The 15990-nt window shown below is 37.2% G+C and overlaps 1 long non-coding RNA gene across 1 annotated transcript in view; it reads left to right on the top strand.

Moving 5' to 3' along the window:
- LOC136786910 (uncharacterized) overlaps positions 1-15990 on the top strand; it is a 147677-nt gene that overhangs the window by 51361 nt on the left and 80326 nt on the right. The gene's annotated exons all lie outside the window — the stretch shown is intronic.

Genomic DNA, 15990 nt, shown 5'->3' with positions numbered 1-15990 from the left:
CAGGAACAGGAATAATTTAATTATTTAAGTATGAATTAATTTATTTGATGTTTTCATTACATTTCTGGAGACATTTTTTTGGTAGATACTACAGACTTTTTCTTAAAAAACAACAGTATTTAAAAATACCATGAGATACCTGAACAGAGATTACCTTCTCCAAATGTTGTCCCATTCTTTCTGTGAATTATGCTAACCTATTTTATACACACATGCAGTCCTCTATGTATATTTGACAAAAACAGAACTTTTAAGCGCAAACCATTTCCTCGACTCCCTTGACCAGAGGTCTGACACTGATATCATTAAGATTTCTTGTTCTATACATCATGAACTATTTGCAAATGCTACTACACATTTGCACACACACACGCGTGCGCACACACACACACACACAGATTTCTTCAGTCACAGAAAGAAGGAAATGTAAAGACTAAATGCTAGAACTGTCATTCTGCCTCATACTTGAAAGACCCTGCCTTTGAGCAGTTAAATGATGTACTCCATGAACTATTTCAAACTAGGGTGCTTCCTTGTGGAAAACATTTAGATGTTTTATTGCTATTGGATGGTCTACTAAAAACACAGTCCATAAAACTATCTTGGGAAACCTGACTCTGATGGTAAATTTAACATAAGCTCGTAAAAATGAACACGACATATCAATATCATCTGACACAGTTAACCAGTCCCACACCACAAAAGCAATATCATGTTCATACATTGAACTAAAGTAACTTCCAGTTTGAAGTTATTTATTTAATATAATCTCTTTTCATCCCAAGATTTTAATGTCCAAATAACTTATGCTTCATATATTAAAAAGACAAAGGTCTTTAGCTGTTTGGTTAGTATTTCTGTTTATTTGCATTTTGCCAATTACTTTTGTTTTTTTCTCTTTCATCCAGCAGTCAAACAATAGAAGCATTCAGCTGAGGTCTATATGTGAACTGATGTATAAATTTCAGTTCTGAAATGAAGGACTTCGTAGAGGGGGACATAGTCTTCTGTCATTGGCAAGTAGCAGAGAAAAGATACTGAGATCCATACACCTTGTTCATTCCAAATATTATTGTTCTATACATACAAAACAGAATTCTGTGTACTAAAACTGTTTTTAATTTCAATCTAAAATCTCTACTACAGAATTTACCCTTATAGAATCAAAAAGCATTGTGATTATGAATTTAGAAACTATTTCCAATTAATAATTAGGAATCAATACGTGAATACTAACTGTAAGGTTTGAATTGCCATGAAGGAATCTGGAAGCAGTTAAAGTTCAAGGTTCTTCAAAAAAAAGTAAACAATTTTGAAGTCAAGACCTTTTGTTTCATTTGTTTTTACCTCTTTAATAATAATAATGAAATCTATATTAATTTATTCAAGGACTCCTGTGTTTCAACTATTTTTAATTTGCTCTGAGATACAATGATTAATTGAGTTGATTATGAAATAGGCATTTTAGGTGTGCAATATTGCTGGTTTTCTGTTTCAAGTAAACCTTTCATTTCGAATGTATTCTTGCGTTTACTCATCGATTTACATAACACAGAAGAATAATTTCCTGTTGTTATATTGATAATAAATAATGTATTTGGGCATCATTATTTTAATAGTAGCACAGTAAAACATGAATGACACAATGCTGAAATCAAGTAAAGTTAATAAATAATGACCAGAAGAAAAATAAATCAAATTCTCAAGTACACAGTGTTAAATACCTTTCTTCTAGTAGATAACAAGAACTGTCATTAACCTTATTCAAGTCACTTTGCACGTTTAAGGTACTTTCTCATTTAACAAGTAGGGTCAATTCTCAAGATTTAATATTGACTAAGATGTCTGTTCTTATTGGCAAATGAAAGAGCTCTTCACTACTGAAACTGAAAACAGAGCTGCTTGTATTCCTCCAGTTTCAGGGTTAGGACCCTTCTTTTACCATTTTCAGCTACATTTATTATGCCAAATGGTGTTATCCATTTAAAACATTTTTCATTTGAAAATGTATCTGTTCATTACTGCTGTTTTGAAGCTGCTAAAATATTGAAATAAATGTATAGCACAAGAAATGAAAGCTAGTAACTTAAGTATGGCCTTCATAGCAACTTATTTTTCTTCCTAATGTGATAGAAATCCTCTTAAGTGAGCAAAAAGACATTGCAACTTAACTCTGAAGCACCATTTATTGACTTGAATTCCATAAAGATAATTGAAAACCTCTGGTACAGGTGATTTTTTTTGTTGTCTTTCCTACATTTTCCAGTCACCGACCACAAGTATCGTTCAAACAGGGACAAATGTATGTGGAGACAAAGGCAAATGCATAGGTGCCCACTCTGTTCACAATCTTAGAATCTTGTAGGTTTTAGTTTAATGTTTTTAGCATTTGCCTAATAGTTTCTTGGTCTAAGATGTACGAACTAACTAATCAAGTAATACGGTATTGTGTGCGTTATTTTCTTAAAAAATAAAGGTGTTAATATCATAGAAAAATTAATGTTTTAAATGCTGTCCAGTATTTTCCAGAAAGCATCACATAATCATTTACATATGCTTTAAGAAAAGTCATAGTTGTTGTGAGTTATTCCTAACATGGAGAATAATGCAATATTTGTAATGGGTAGGTCAAACTGCCTAACTACAAAGACAAATGCATATTAAGCACATATTGACACAAAATTCATTTTGTGACTTATTCACCTACTGTCTTGCTTTTAGCATCCAACTTAAAGGCAATTCTTAGTTCCTAAAGTTAGAAGCTAATGATTCTCAGTTGGTCAATAGAAAATAAAAGATTATGGGTCCAGAGAACCAATCTAATAATGAAAACGAGTGCTTAAGTTTAGACTGTAAAGTCTCCCTCTCATTTTACAACATTTTATTGTCAAGTTTAAAAGAGTTTTTTGAGTCTTGGCATCTGCGTAGCTACAAACACAAACTCTGCTGGATGTCTAACAAGTCATAGGCAATCTTAAGTAAAAAAAATTTCAGTAATGCCATGTAATCTGTTATTTTATTTTATTTTATATGAAGCATGGATGTAGGTTCTGTGATACAAAATAGTGCCTCATTGCTCTTGTTCTAGGTGAGGAGTGATACCTAAAGGGGCACTGAAGTGTGACCTTATCACTGCAGAAAAAGGGTAGACACTAGGAATCAATTAGGTAAGGTGGACGATGAGAGTTGGTATCTTTGTAACTGGACAAGTGATCCTAATAGTCTGTTGTATTTTTGTAGTAACATATTCTTAGCTCTTTGTTTACAAAGTGTTCATGTTTTGTCCATTAAAAGATTTTGAACATAACATGTTCAAACATGTTATGTTATGTTATACTCGTATCAACAACTTCTATATTTAAAAAACCCTGTCTGTGACTGTGCAAGTTCATAAAAGTCAAACCAATGCTGATTCTCTCTAACTGACACTACTTAGGGCCATTCTGCCTATCTGTCTTAAATATAAACTTGCTGTAAAAGGCATTTTTCCCTAGCAGGGTGGACACAAAAGAATCCATGCAACAGGTTTCTTTTGGCAAGAGATTGACTTTTTTCCCTGATTTGTTATTGGCACTGTCAATAGAGACTTATTCGGGGCAGTCTCTCTTCAAAGACAAAGTCCTTCTTCAAACAAGGTAGAAGGTAGAATGTAGGTATCTTTGTATTAGGTTACTAGTATGACTCCTAAGACCTACACCAAGTCCTCAAACAGAGGACAAAATTTATCTAAATGCTATTGTCCCAGATACAGAAAGTTTGATCATACATAGAACCTCATAATAAAGTTCTTGTTTTGGCTCCTTGAAACAACTATATTTGAATATTACTGATACTGCAACAAATATTGCCATTCCAAATGCAATATGCAGGATATACGTATTATCTATTATACATGGAGAAGGCAATGATCCCTCTCCACCAGAGATATTGCCAGGGTCAGAAAGGCCAACCCTGTATTGCGACCACTGGCAGGAGGAAAAAATGTCGGTTTTAGTTGTGGGTGATTCCACAATAGGGGGAACAGAAGGTCCAATATGTAGAAGGGACCGTACTCTAAGGGAAGTCTGCTGCCTTCCTGGGGCCCGGGTTAAGGACGTCACCAGGAGACTTCCCAGCTTGGTTCGACTCTCAGACTATTACCCATTGCTGGTCCTACATCTGGGAGGAGACGAAGTGACAATGTGTAGCCCGAGAGCAGTTAAAACAGACTTCAAGGAATTGGGGCAGATGATCAGTCACTCAGGTTCTCAAGTTGTCTTCTCCTCCATTCTCCCCAGTACTGACAGCGACAGGAACAGAAGGACAGCACCTGTTAGCATGTGGCTCCGTGGCTAGCGTCATCACCAAAATTTCACATTCTTTGGCAACACAAAGCCTTACATGGCACAAGGCTTGCTGGCATTGGATGGGATTCATCTTTCCCAAAGGGGGAAGAGGGTCCTTGGTCATGAGCTGGTGGGGCTCACTGATCAGGCTTTAAACTAGATTCCGTGGGGGAGGGGGATGTCATCAGGAATGCTGGCGATAAGTTACGGGATGACATGCCATCTCACTCATGCCAGCAGAACACCAGAGCCAGCATGTATCTCTAGGATGCCCAGATCCTAGAGAGGGAACAGAGCTTAACAGGAGAGCTACCGTAGGCCCACATGGATGAGTTACAGTTGCCCCATCCAGAAAGGCAGATGCATTGGGAACCCAACTCAAATGCCTCTATGTAAATGTACACAGCATGGGGAATAAAACAAGGGAACTGGAGGTGTGCATGCGATTGAAGGGCTATGATCTTGCAATTCCTGAGACATGGTGGGACAGCTCTCATGACAGGAATGTGGCCATGGATGGCTTTGTCCTTTTTAGGAAGGACAGGTAAGAACGGCGAGATGGTGAAGTTGCTCTTTATGTGAATGAGCAACTGGAATCTATGCATGGCGGGGAGGAGGGGTGGACACAAAGTGCGAGTTGAGAGCCTGTGGGTGAGAATTAAAGGGTAGGCCAACGGGATGACATTGTGGTGGGTGTTTACTACAGGCCACCGCATCAGGAAGAGGAAGTGGATGAGGCCTTCGGGCAGCTGCAAGTTGCCTCATGTTCACAGGCCCTGGTTCTTATGGGGGACTTTAACCGCCCCGATATTTGCTGGGAAGACAGCACGGCTCAGAACAAACAGTCCAGGAGGTTACTGTAGAACACTGTGAGTAACTTCTTGATGCAGGAGGTAGGTGAGACAAAAAGGAGAGGGTGCTGCTGGACCTGGTACTAACAAACAGAGATGGTCTAGTTGGAAAATTGAAGGTTGAGGGCAGTCTCAGCTGCAGTGATCACGAGATGTTGGAGTTCATGATCCTGTGAGGAGAAAGCAGGACAAAAATAGGACCACAACCCTGGATTTCAAGAGAGCTAATTTTGGTCTCTTCAGGGACCTAATCCCCTGGTCGAGGCCCTAGAGGGAAAGGGGGCCCAGGACAGTTAGCTTATATTCAAGCACCACTTCCTCCAAGCTCAGGATCAGTGCATCACTATGAGAAAGAATTTGAGCAAGGGGGGCAGGAGACCTGTGTGGATGGGCAAGGAGCTCTTGGGAAAACTTAAACAGAAGAAGAAAGCGTACGTGATGTGGAGGAAGGGACAGACCACTTGGGTGAAATCTAGGAACATTGTCAGAGAATGCAAGGATGCAATGAGGAAGGCTAAGGCCCAGTTAGAATTAAATTTAGCAAGAGACATCAAGGGAAAACAAGAAGGCCTTTTTCAAATACATCAGCGGCAAAAGGAACACTAAGAAAAATGTGGGTGCACTGCTAAATTGAGGTGGGTGCCTTGATGACAGAGGATACAGAGGAGGTGGAGTTATTGAATGCCTTCTTTGCTTCAGTCTTTACTGCTAAGACTAGCCCTCATGCACTACTGAGCTTGGAAACAAGAGAGAAAACCTGGAGAGAGGAAGACGTTCCCCTGGTTAAAGAGAATTGGGTTAGAGGTTATTTAGGCAAGCTAGACACCCACAAATCTATGGGCCCTGATGGGATGCACCCGAGGGTGCTGCGAGAGTTGGCAGATGTGATTGCTGGGCTGCTTTCCATCATCTCTCAGCAGTCATGGTCATCTGGAGAGGTCCCAAATGACTGGAGACTTACTAATGTGGTGCCTATCTATAAGAAGGCTTGTAAGGAGGACCTGGGAAACTACAGGCCTGTCAGGACCTACAGACCTCAGTGCCAGGAAAGGTGATGGACCAGGTCATCTTGAATGCAATCACACAGCATATGTGGGACAAATAGGGGATCAGGCCCAGTCAGCATGGATTCATGAAAGGCAAGTCCTGCCTGACCAACCTCATCTCCATCGATGACTGGGTGACCCGCATGATGGATGAGGGAAAGGCTGTTGACATTGTCTACCTAAACTTCAGCAAAGCCTTTAACATGGTCTCCCACAGTATTCTCCTGGAGAAGCTGGAGTCCTATGGCTTGGACAGGTACACTCTTTGCTGAGTTAAAAACTGGCTGGAGAGCTGGGCCCAGAGAATAGTGATGAATGGAGTGAAATCCAGCTGGCAACCAATCACGAGTGGTGTTCTCCAGGGGTCGCCATCCTCTTTAATATTTTTATTGATGATTTGGATAAGGGAATTGAGTTCACCCTCAGTAAGTTTGCAGACGACACCAAGTTGGGGGGAAGTGTCGATCTGCCAGAGGGTAGGAAGGCACTGCAGAGGGACCTGGACAGGTTGGATTGATAGACAGAGGCAGATAGGATGAGGTTCAACATGGCTAAGTGCCGGGTCCTGCACTTTGGCCACAACAACCCCATGCAGCACCACAGGCCTGGGGCAGAGTGGCTGGAAATCTATGCAGAGGAAAAGGATCTGGGGGTGTTGGTCGACTCTCACCTGAACATCAGGTGAACCTGATCAGTGTGCCCAGGTGGCCAAGAAGGCCAACAGCATCCTGGCTTGTATCAGGAATAGTGTAGCCAGCAGGTGATCTGTACACTGTTCTGGTGAGGCCGCATCTCAAGGACTGTGTTCAGTTTTGGGATCCTCACTACAAGAAAGACATCAAGGCCCTGGAACATGTCCAGAGAAGGGCTCCAAAGCTGGTGAAGGATCTAGAACATAAGTCTTATGAGGAATGTCTGAAGGAACTGGTGTTGTTTAATCTGGAGAAAAGGAGGCTCAGGAGAGACCTTATTGCTTTCTACAACTACCTGAAAGGAAGTTGTGGGGAGCTGGGGGTCAGCCTCTTCTCTCAGCTAACTAGTGATAGGACTAGAGGGAATGGCCTCAAGTTGTGCCAGGGGAGGTTCAGGTTGGAAATTAGGAGAAATTTCTTCTCAGAAAGAGCAGCCAGGCATTGGAATGGGTTGCCTAGGGAAGTGGTAGAGTCACCGTCCATGGGGGTATTTAAGGAAAGGTTGGATGTGGTGCTTAGGGACATTGTTTAGTGGGTGATATTGGTGGTAGGGGAATGGCTGGACCAGATGATCTTGAAGGTCTTTTCCAACCTTAATGATTCTATAATTCTGTAATTCTGTCATTCTATATATCAAAATTAAATATTTATTCAAATTGTATATAGAAATGTTTTGTGTATGTTTGTATGTCTAGAAGTTAAGCCTTGTTTATTAATGGGAACATCAGTTTCACAGACATTGATTTCTACTTCTTGGTTAAACTAGAACAGTGATTAAAAAAAAAAAGTTTAAACTAATATACAAGAGAATACTGGGAGATATTTGCCTAATTCCTGCTTGCAAAATAAATACCAAGCTGCTTATTTAAGTAATGGAAAATAAGGATAGAAAGAACATATGGTGGTCTTCAAATCCGTACCCGTGGCATAAGTTGCAAGTTGCATTGAGCTGTTAACAGACCAAACAAAAATAATAAGTAAATAGTGAATAAATAAATAAGATAGGGAATGAAATAGCAAAATAAAACCAGAAAATCAACTGAGATTTGATAGAAAAGGTTATGAAATTCAACTCCATCCCTTTTTCCATTTTCTAATTTCACAAACTACACTTAATAACTTCTTAATTGCAATAGCAATCAACATACAAAACTTCTGGATACTAGAGTAGTCACAAACAGAATAAATATAGTTTCAAAGCTATTAGGTAAACATGAGGAAGACATTAAATCAGAGAATCAGTGAAATATTTTAAACTGGAATGGAATGAAGCAAAGATTCTACTTAAATAACATCATGCAATTGCCACCACAAACTACCCCAACTGAAGGCAGACAGAGCACAGTCTGAGCAAGTTGAATGGCAGCAATATCATGTAATAGAGGAACATTTACAGTACCCTGTTCTTCACCATGAATGCTCCAAATATGAATGATCCAAACAAGTCCAATTTAACAAAGTTTTCATCATTTCTCCTCTCCCTTGATGACTGCAGTTCCAGTTCAGGTTAGCATTTCTGTCATTCTATGCACTTTTACTATGTTATTACATTAAGTAGCTGATATTGTTTATTTAGTTTGACCTTTTATTTTGTTTTTGGATTCAGTATTGACTTCTGTAGGAGAAATCCTAATTGTAATTTCAAAGTGAATTTGCCTCTTCTTAAAAGTGGTTCTTTACACTATATTTAATCTATAACAATTGTATTTCATACTGAAGTCAGACATTCTTCTAATGACTTATTTATCATGGTCTACAGTTGCGGTTAGCAAAGTTGCCTCCCTAGTCAAGTGGAAAACCAAATTAAAATTGCATAGTTCACAATTATGAGATCCACATTCTTTTAACATAGTTCCCAATTCAGAAACTTTATTTTCTTCCTGTCATTAATCAGTGTTCCTTTGTTCAGCTGTTTTAGAGATGATTAAGTACAAAACAAAAAAAAAATTTACATCAGTAACAGTACTTATAATTCTTCAGCTAGTGCTTTAAAATAGTCAACCTTTCAATGATAGTTGAGAAATCATATCTTACAATAGTATCACTGATTTTTTTTTTATTTTATTTTTTTCAGATACAAGAGGTAAACATGGAAGTGTTTTAGGATTAATAAGAAGGTAAGAAGCATTAGAACTGGCCAATACAGCATATCAACTCACTCACCAGGGTGTTCTCCATAGAGACTGTAGGGACATGGTTTTTATCATGTTGGATTGGAGTTCTCCCTTCTTAAAGCAGCAGATTGCTTCTGCTCCATAAAGCATTCCTAATTTTTTCTGCAGCAGAGTGTATGCCATTTCCCTCAAAAATGGAACCTTAAAATTCATCTTTTGTTGAATTTATTTTTAAAGTTAATTATTTAAGAGACTTCCCATAGCAAGAAATTCTCTTCAGGAAGAGAAGGACACAAATGTTCTTTAACATTATACTGTAAGTCTGCATAGAATTGTAGAATGGTTTGGGTTGGAAGAGACCTTAAAGATCATCTAGTTCCAACCTCACTGCCATGGGCAGGAATGCCACCCACTAGATCAGCTTGCTAAAAGCCCCATCCAACCTGGCCTTAAACACTACCAGGGGTGGGGTATCCACAGCTTCTCTGGGCAATCTGCTCCAGTGCCTCGCCACTCTCATAGTGAATAATTTCTTCCTTATATCTAATCTAAACCTACTCTCTTTTCATTTAAAACCATTACCCGTTGTCCTATCATTACATGCCCTTGTAAAAAGTTCCTCTCCAGCTTTTCTGTAGTTTCCAGTACCTTTTCAAGTACTGGAAAGCTGTTATAAGGTCTTCCCAGGGCCTTCTGTTCTCCATGTTGAACAACGCCAACTGTCTCAGCCTATCTTCACAGGAGAGGTGCTCCAGCCCTCTGATCATTATTGTAGCCAACCTCACTTCAACCCCTTATTCTGGAGTGGGGCTAAATGCAGTACTCCAGGTGGGGGATCTTGCAAGAACAGAATAGAAGGGTAGAATTATCTCCCTCGACCCATTGAACACACTTCTTTTGATGCAGCCAAGGTTGGCTTTCTGGGTTGCAAGTACATGTTGCCAGCTCATGTTGAGTTTCTTATCAACCAGCATCCCCAGGTCCTTTTCCTAAGGACTGTTCTCAATCCATTCTCTGACCAGCCTGCATTTGTTCTTGGGATTGCCTTGATCCAGATGCAGGACCTTGCACTTGGCCTTGTTGAACTTCATGAGGTTCACACAGGCCCACCTCTCAAGCCTGTTTTGGTCCCTCTGGATAGCATCCTTTCCCTCCAGCATGTCAACTGCACCAGACACCTTGATGTTGTTGGCAAACTTGCTTAGGGTGCAATCATGCCCCATGCTCTGCCCATGTCACCAACAAAGATTTTAAATAATGCCAGTTCCAATACCAGCCCCTGAGGAACACTCATTACTGGTCTCCCCCAGACATCAAGCCACTGACTGAAACTCTTTAAGTGTGACCACCCACCCAATTATTTATACGCTGAGTGGTCCAGCTGTCAAATCCATGTCTCTCCAATTTAGAGACAAGAATGTTGTGCAGGACAGTGTCAGATGCTTTGCACAAGTCAAGGTCAAGACATCACCTGTGTGTTTCCTGCAAGACTCACTCCTGTCTTTTCTGTCGGCCTTTAAAAACTTTGTTTTACCTAGTAACTTACACAGGTTTTTAAGCCTAAAATAAAGATTTATGTTCCAGCTGGCACCGCTAGGTAAGTTAGACAAAGTTTTGTAAACATGTATGGTAGCAGACAAAAATAATAATAATTTACAGTGTAGCTTGCTTTAGTAATAAGAAGAGCAATCATAATCATTGTGGTGGGTTTGTATGTTTGTTCGTTTGTGTTTTATTTTTTTTTGCTTTCTTTCTGAGAAAACTGTTAGCTTAAACAACAACAACAAACCCCACAACTTTTTAATTCCTTTAGCAAGTTCTAGAGATGACCATATAGTAACTTGCTTGTGCAATTGAATTATAAATCAAGTACTTTTTTTGTAAATCATATCCCTGTAGATAAAACAAACAAACAAACAAACAAAAAACATATTTAAGCATTTGAGTAAAAAATAAATAAAAATAAAAAATGAAAAGCATATAGGAGCTGCCTATTTTTTATAGGAGTTGCCTTTGTTTGTTTGTTTCCAGTATATTATTACCTGTCCAAACTAATATATGAGGAATTCTACCTAATAGCTGACACCAAAAAAATGCTTTGCAAGGTGTCAACAACCTTACATTTAACTGAAGACAGAAGAGCTCTCAACAACCAAAATCCCAGTCTACTTCCCCCCTCTTTTTCAAATGATAATGCTGAATACAAGAGCAAGAAGAACAAATGGATGATATAAAATAGCAAAATAGATTTGTAGTTCTGTTCATTTTGAATAGTACAAACAAGCATTGTGGAGGTTTTTCTGTTTAAGAAGCTTATGTAGGTTAACATCTTGCAATCACTTTCTAGGAACACCTTTCTGTAGATACAGCTTTGTCTGATAGTAATGATGTTATCAATTTATTACTCTTAGCTTTTATCAAGTTCATAGCCATGTTTTCTTATAGCATAGTCTGTTATTTTATTTGGTCTGCTACTAAAGGGGAAGGGGAAAAACAAACAACCTGTTCCTCTCTGATGATTGGACAGTAGTTTTAGGAGGCTAGAAATACTAATTGAATGCTTACTCCTTTTTCTTCCAATTACAGCTGTTAAGAAGGAAGATACCAGAATTTATTCCAGACATTCATGGAATGTCATTTAAGACAAGGGGGAAGTTTTAAACTAAGACAGGGGAGAGTTAGGTTAGATATTAGGAGAAAGTTTTTCACTCAGAGGGTGGTGAGGCACTGGAACAAGTTGCCCAGAGAGGTTGTGGATGCCCCATCCTTGGAGTCATTCAAGGCCAGGCTGGATGCGGCTCTGGGAAGCCTGCTCTAGTGGTTGGCAACCCTGCCCAGAGCAGGGGTGTTGAAACTAGATAATCTTTAAGGTCCTTTTCAACCCAGGCCATTCTATCATTCTATGATTCTATGATTCTATGATTCTATGATTCTATGATTCTATGATTCTATGATTCTATGATTCTATGATTCTATGATTCTATGATTCTATGATTCTAAGATTCTAAGATTCTATGATTCATGGTTTTGTTATCCTATTCTGTCTTGTTTCTTTCCTGTTTTTGGCTTAAATATATGTTTTTTTAAGAAGCCTTTCGTACAAGATAACAAAGAAATTTAAAATTATTCACTTCCTGGGCATTAAGCTTGCATTTAAAATAATTCATAAACAGAAGATCATTTTCAGCATAAGTAGGCTTAAAATCTGAATTGTTCATATCCAAAAGAGAGTGAATAATAAACAGCTTTCCAGTGACATGCTTGCCACAGTATTGATTTCAGTATATCAAACTCTTCCTCGGCACTGTGCTTACCTTATTTCTAAAGTATGGTGGCACTGATAAGGACAGCTTTGCTTATGATAATGTTTTATATTACAGACACAGATGTTTGCTGAGATAGTTTTGCAGCCTGATTCTTCAAGCAAAGCAAGCTTGAATGTGGAACTGTGTGACAGCTATAGAAGTTGCATGCAATACATCTATACTCCCAATTAGTGTATATTAGCTCTTTTCACATCCTGAGACAAGAAGTATAATTTTATTTTTTAAAATTTTGGAAGCACTGAGAACTACACTACACTACACTTGAGCACTACAAAAGAGCTGTTCATAGAAAACGGAAAAGGAAACTAAGGAATAAACTGGTTACACTGTTATGTACAGTCCAACTCCATGCCAACTCATTCTTACAACATGTCCATGCTTGCTTTGTCCAGATAAAAGCTTAGCCTACATCTTTATAGTTCACTAGCCTGTCATCCAAACTGTTTATCATTTCCAAAATGATTTTAGTGATTTAATTCTTCAGTTTTGCAATCTATATAGATATATATGTATATAAGCACAGTGATACTGAAGGAATAGTAGGTGTTACTATACAAATTCAGTTCATCACTGGCTGAATCTTATTCTATGTTCTTCTATTCTATGTTCTTATTCTATGTTCTTCACATTCAGAGAGGTCCAGAGTTTCAGTTCTATTATCCTCCTATTAAACAATCAGCAGGAAATTCTAAAGTGCTGGTTGAATAATTTTTCTGTTTGACAAACAATATGAAAATGTTACCATTTCTTTCTTTTTATTTGACATGAGAGGAAGAGTGAGCTGACTTTCTCTATCAAGGACAATAAAAAATAAATAAAGGTTCGTTTCGCTTCCTTTAGGGTGTACCCCAGCATCATTTTTACATTCATCTCCCAAAGGTCTTCAGGTATTTTCCTCTGAGGCTTTTAAGGAAAGCAGTAAAATGTAGTCTTGGCTGTTTCTGCCACATTTATAGCTTCATATATTATTTGATTTCTTTTGTAACCTTCTATATTATGGCTTTTGTTTCAGTTTGTGGCAAGGGAGAAGGAGAAAGGAGTGATAAGAGGTTGAGTTGCAAGTCTTCCATGTATTTTGAGGCTTGAATTCAATGCATGAGATTGTCTATAAGTGTATAATTAGGTTGATTAATGCTTTTTCTGTCTGTAGTATACTGATGTTTTTTTCAATCACAGCATTCAAAAGAGAACTAAGGCAAAACATAAAACTGGAAACGTTAATTCACTTCACCTTAAAGATAAATAAATAAATAAATAAATAGGTAATCTAAATGCAGATTACAAATTGGAATGAGAAAGTTCCATTACATATATTTATTTACATAAAAATTCTGTGTATATTTGTGTATATGTACATATCAAAATATGTTTTAGATGATAACATAAAAGAATACTAGAAATGTGATTTCAGATTTAAAAAAAAAAAAAAAAAGAGCTTGTCTTTGTTAGGACTAAGATAGCAAATTGCTAGATCTATTTGTGCAAATATCCCTTCAACAAATAATTTATGTACATTAAAATCTGCCTTCTTAGGGAGAAGATGGAGGCTTAAATTGGTATTGTTTTTGTTTGGTTGGCTATTTTGTTTTGCTTTGTTTGTTTGCTTTTGGTTTTGTTTTAGGTTTTTAAACTAGGGACACAAACATTAAGTGAAATTCTCATGAAAATAGTGCCAGGTATTATTTCTGGAGTTAATAAAATATTTATACTACAAATTATACCATCACACTGCTAGTGAATGATTATTTACCATGCCAAGTCTTTCTCATAATAAAGTTAATTACCCCAAATGTTAACCACTTAAAAATGTACTTTAACTTAGTCATCTTAAATCATGGCAGTGGTGATCAACCCTTCCTAAAGTGTTAGTTTGACTCAGGTGCCCATATGCAGACACCTAGGGACATTTAAGATGCTGCTGATTGTGTGATGTCTGGCTGTGATGCAGGACCTCTGGGGAATTTCTGGCATAGTATCTGGAGGTCAGGCCAGATACTATTTGTAGGCAGCTGAACTAAGACCTAAATATCTCAGAGTTTGTATTAACCACCTTAAGGTAGTCCTTATATCTTTGATTGCCTATAGCAGAATGATAAATAATTTGGTTACTTTGCCTATTGTACGATAGTACTCAAGTTAGGAAAAAATAATCCCTGTGAGCTGTAAATCTAATTAATGAATTAGATTTCCAAGCACAGTTTATGTCTAAGGTGATTAATCTAATAGGAGTCAACAGGACAGAATGAGACTCAGTTCTCTTTCTGTCTAGATTCTGAAGTACAGACTAAACATAAAAATGCCTTAAATCAAAGATTTGAACCTTATACATAGTCTTCAATGCATGGTTTGAATATTTAACAAAAATAAATATTTCTTTAAAAACAGATACTGAATTTATGGGTTTGCTAGTTCCTGAATCCACCTAAATGTAAATATAAAACTAGAGTTTACCTCCCTCCAGTGTAACAAACAATAGAACTCAGTTCAGTTCTAAGATAAATTGACTAACACTATGTGTGATATACTATATTTGTTATTTGATATTTGCTATTTGTTTCCCAATAATGAAAAATATATCCCTCTAAATTCCAAACTTAGGCAAACAGAAACTCTCACTCTTTCTTTCATCATAATTTTTGATTATTTTTTTCTTCAAATTATCAAGTTAGACTTTCCAACAGATGGGTTCAGAATATATTTTAAAGGACAAAATTATCAAGAAGAAATTGAGTCACACATAAATAAAATTAAATTGAAATAGAAATTTTCTTTAAACATACTCTTTATATAAGAATTGAAGTAAAAATACATTTTGTTAAAACTTACAACAAAAAAGATAAAATTCAGGAAATTTAAAACAGCTCTACAGATGATTTTTTTAAACTTTATGCAAACTTTAACTTTAATGCAAACACTGAATTTCTTGTAAAATCTCTATTTTATGTAAATCAAATACAAATCTTAAAATCCACTTCATGCTATTTTATCATAGCAAGTAAAAGTGGAATAGAAATTAATATTACTATGTAGATGAATTACAGCACAATGACAAGTGGAGAACAGCTGCAGAAAAACTGAAAGCAGCAGAACTATAGAAAAACAAAATGTAAAGTAACACATTTTTAGGAACTAACAGGATACTCTTATGAAAAACAGCATTTGCTTCAAATGTAAAAATGAGGGGAATTATATAAAATGTAGGGGAGGGAATATTCTATTCTACTTGTCATTTAATACTGCACGCAGCTTAATGCATAAAATAAAAAACAAAATAAATCATAAGTGTGCACATGCATATACATAAGTACACCTGGGAGAGCTGAACAGAGAGAACAATGATAGATTTAGAAAACACGACCGATCAGGAAAGATGAAAGGAATAGCATTTGGGAGCTTAAAGAAAAATAAGACTAGGTAAGTTACAAACATAATGAATAAGTTTTGTCTTTGAAAGACAGATAAAGAGGATATCAGATGTAGGGTTCCCATGGCATGGAGCTGTGTTTGTGATACTGTAAAAAAATTATAGTCATATCTGTAGGCAAGGAGGTGATAGCTACAAAACCAAATTGCAAAAATGACAAAGCATAATGAAAAACTAGAGTTTGTGCTAAGGTATTGTCTTCAGAATGCCAT

Source organism: Anser cygnoides, chromosome 1 (genome assembly GCF_040182565.1).
Source record: "Anser cygnoides isolate HZ-2024a breed goose chromosome 1, Taihu_goose_T2T_genome, whole genome shotgun sequence".
NCBI classification, from domain to species: domain Eukaryota; kingdom Metazoa; phylum Chordata; class Aves; order Anseriformes; family Anatidae; genus Anser; species Anser cygnoides.
This window is presented reverse-complemented; position numbering and strand designations above follow the sequence as displayed.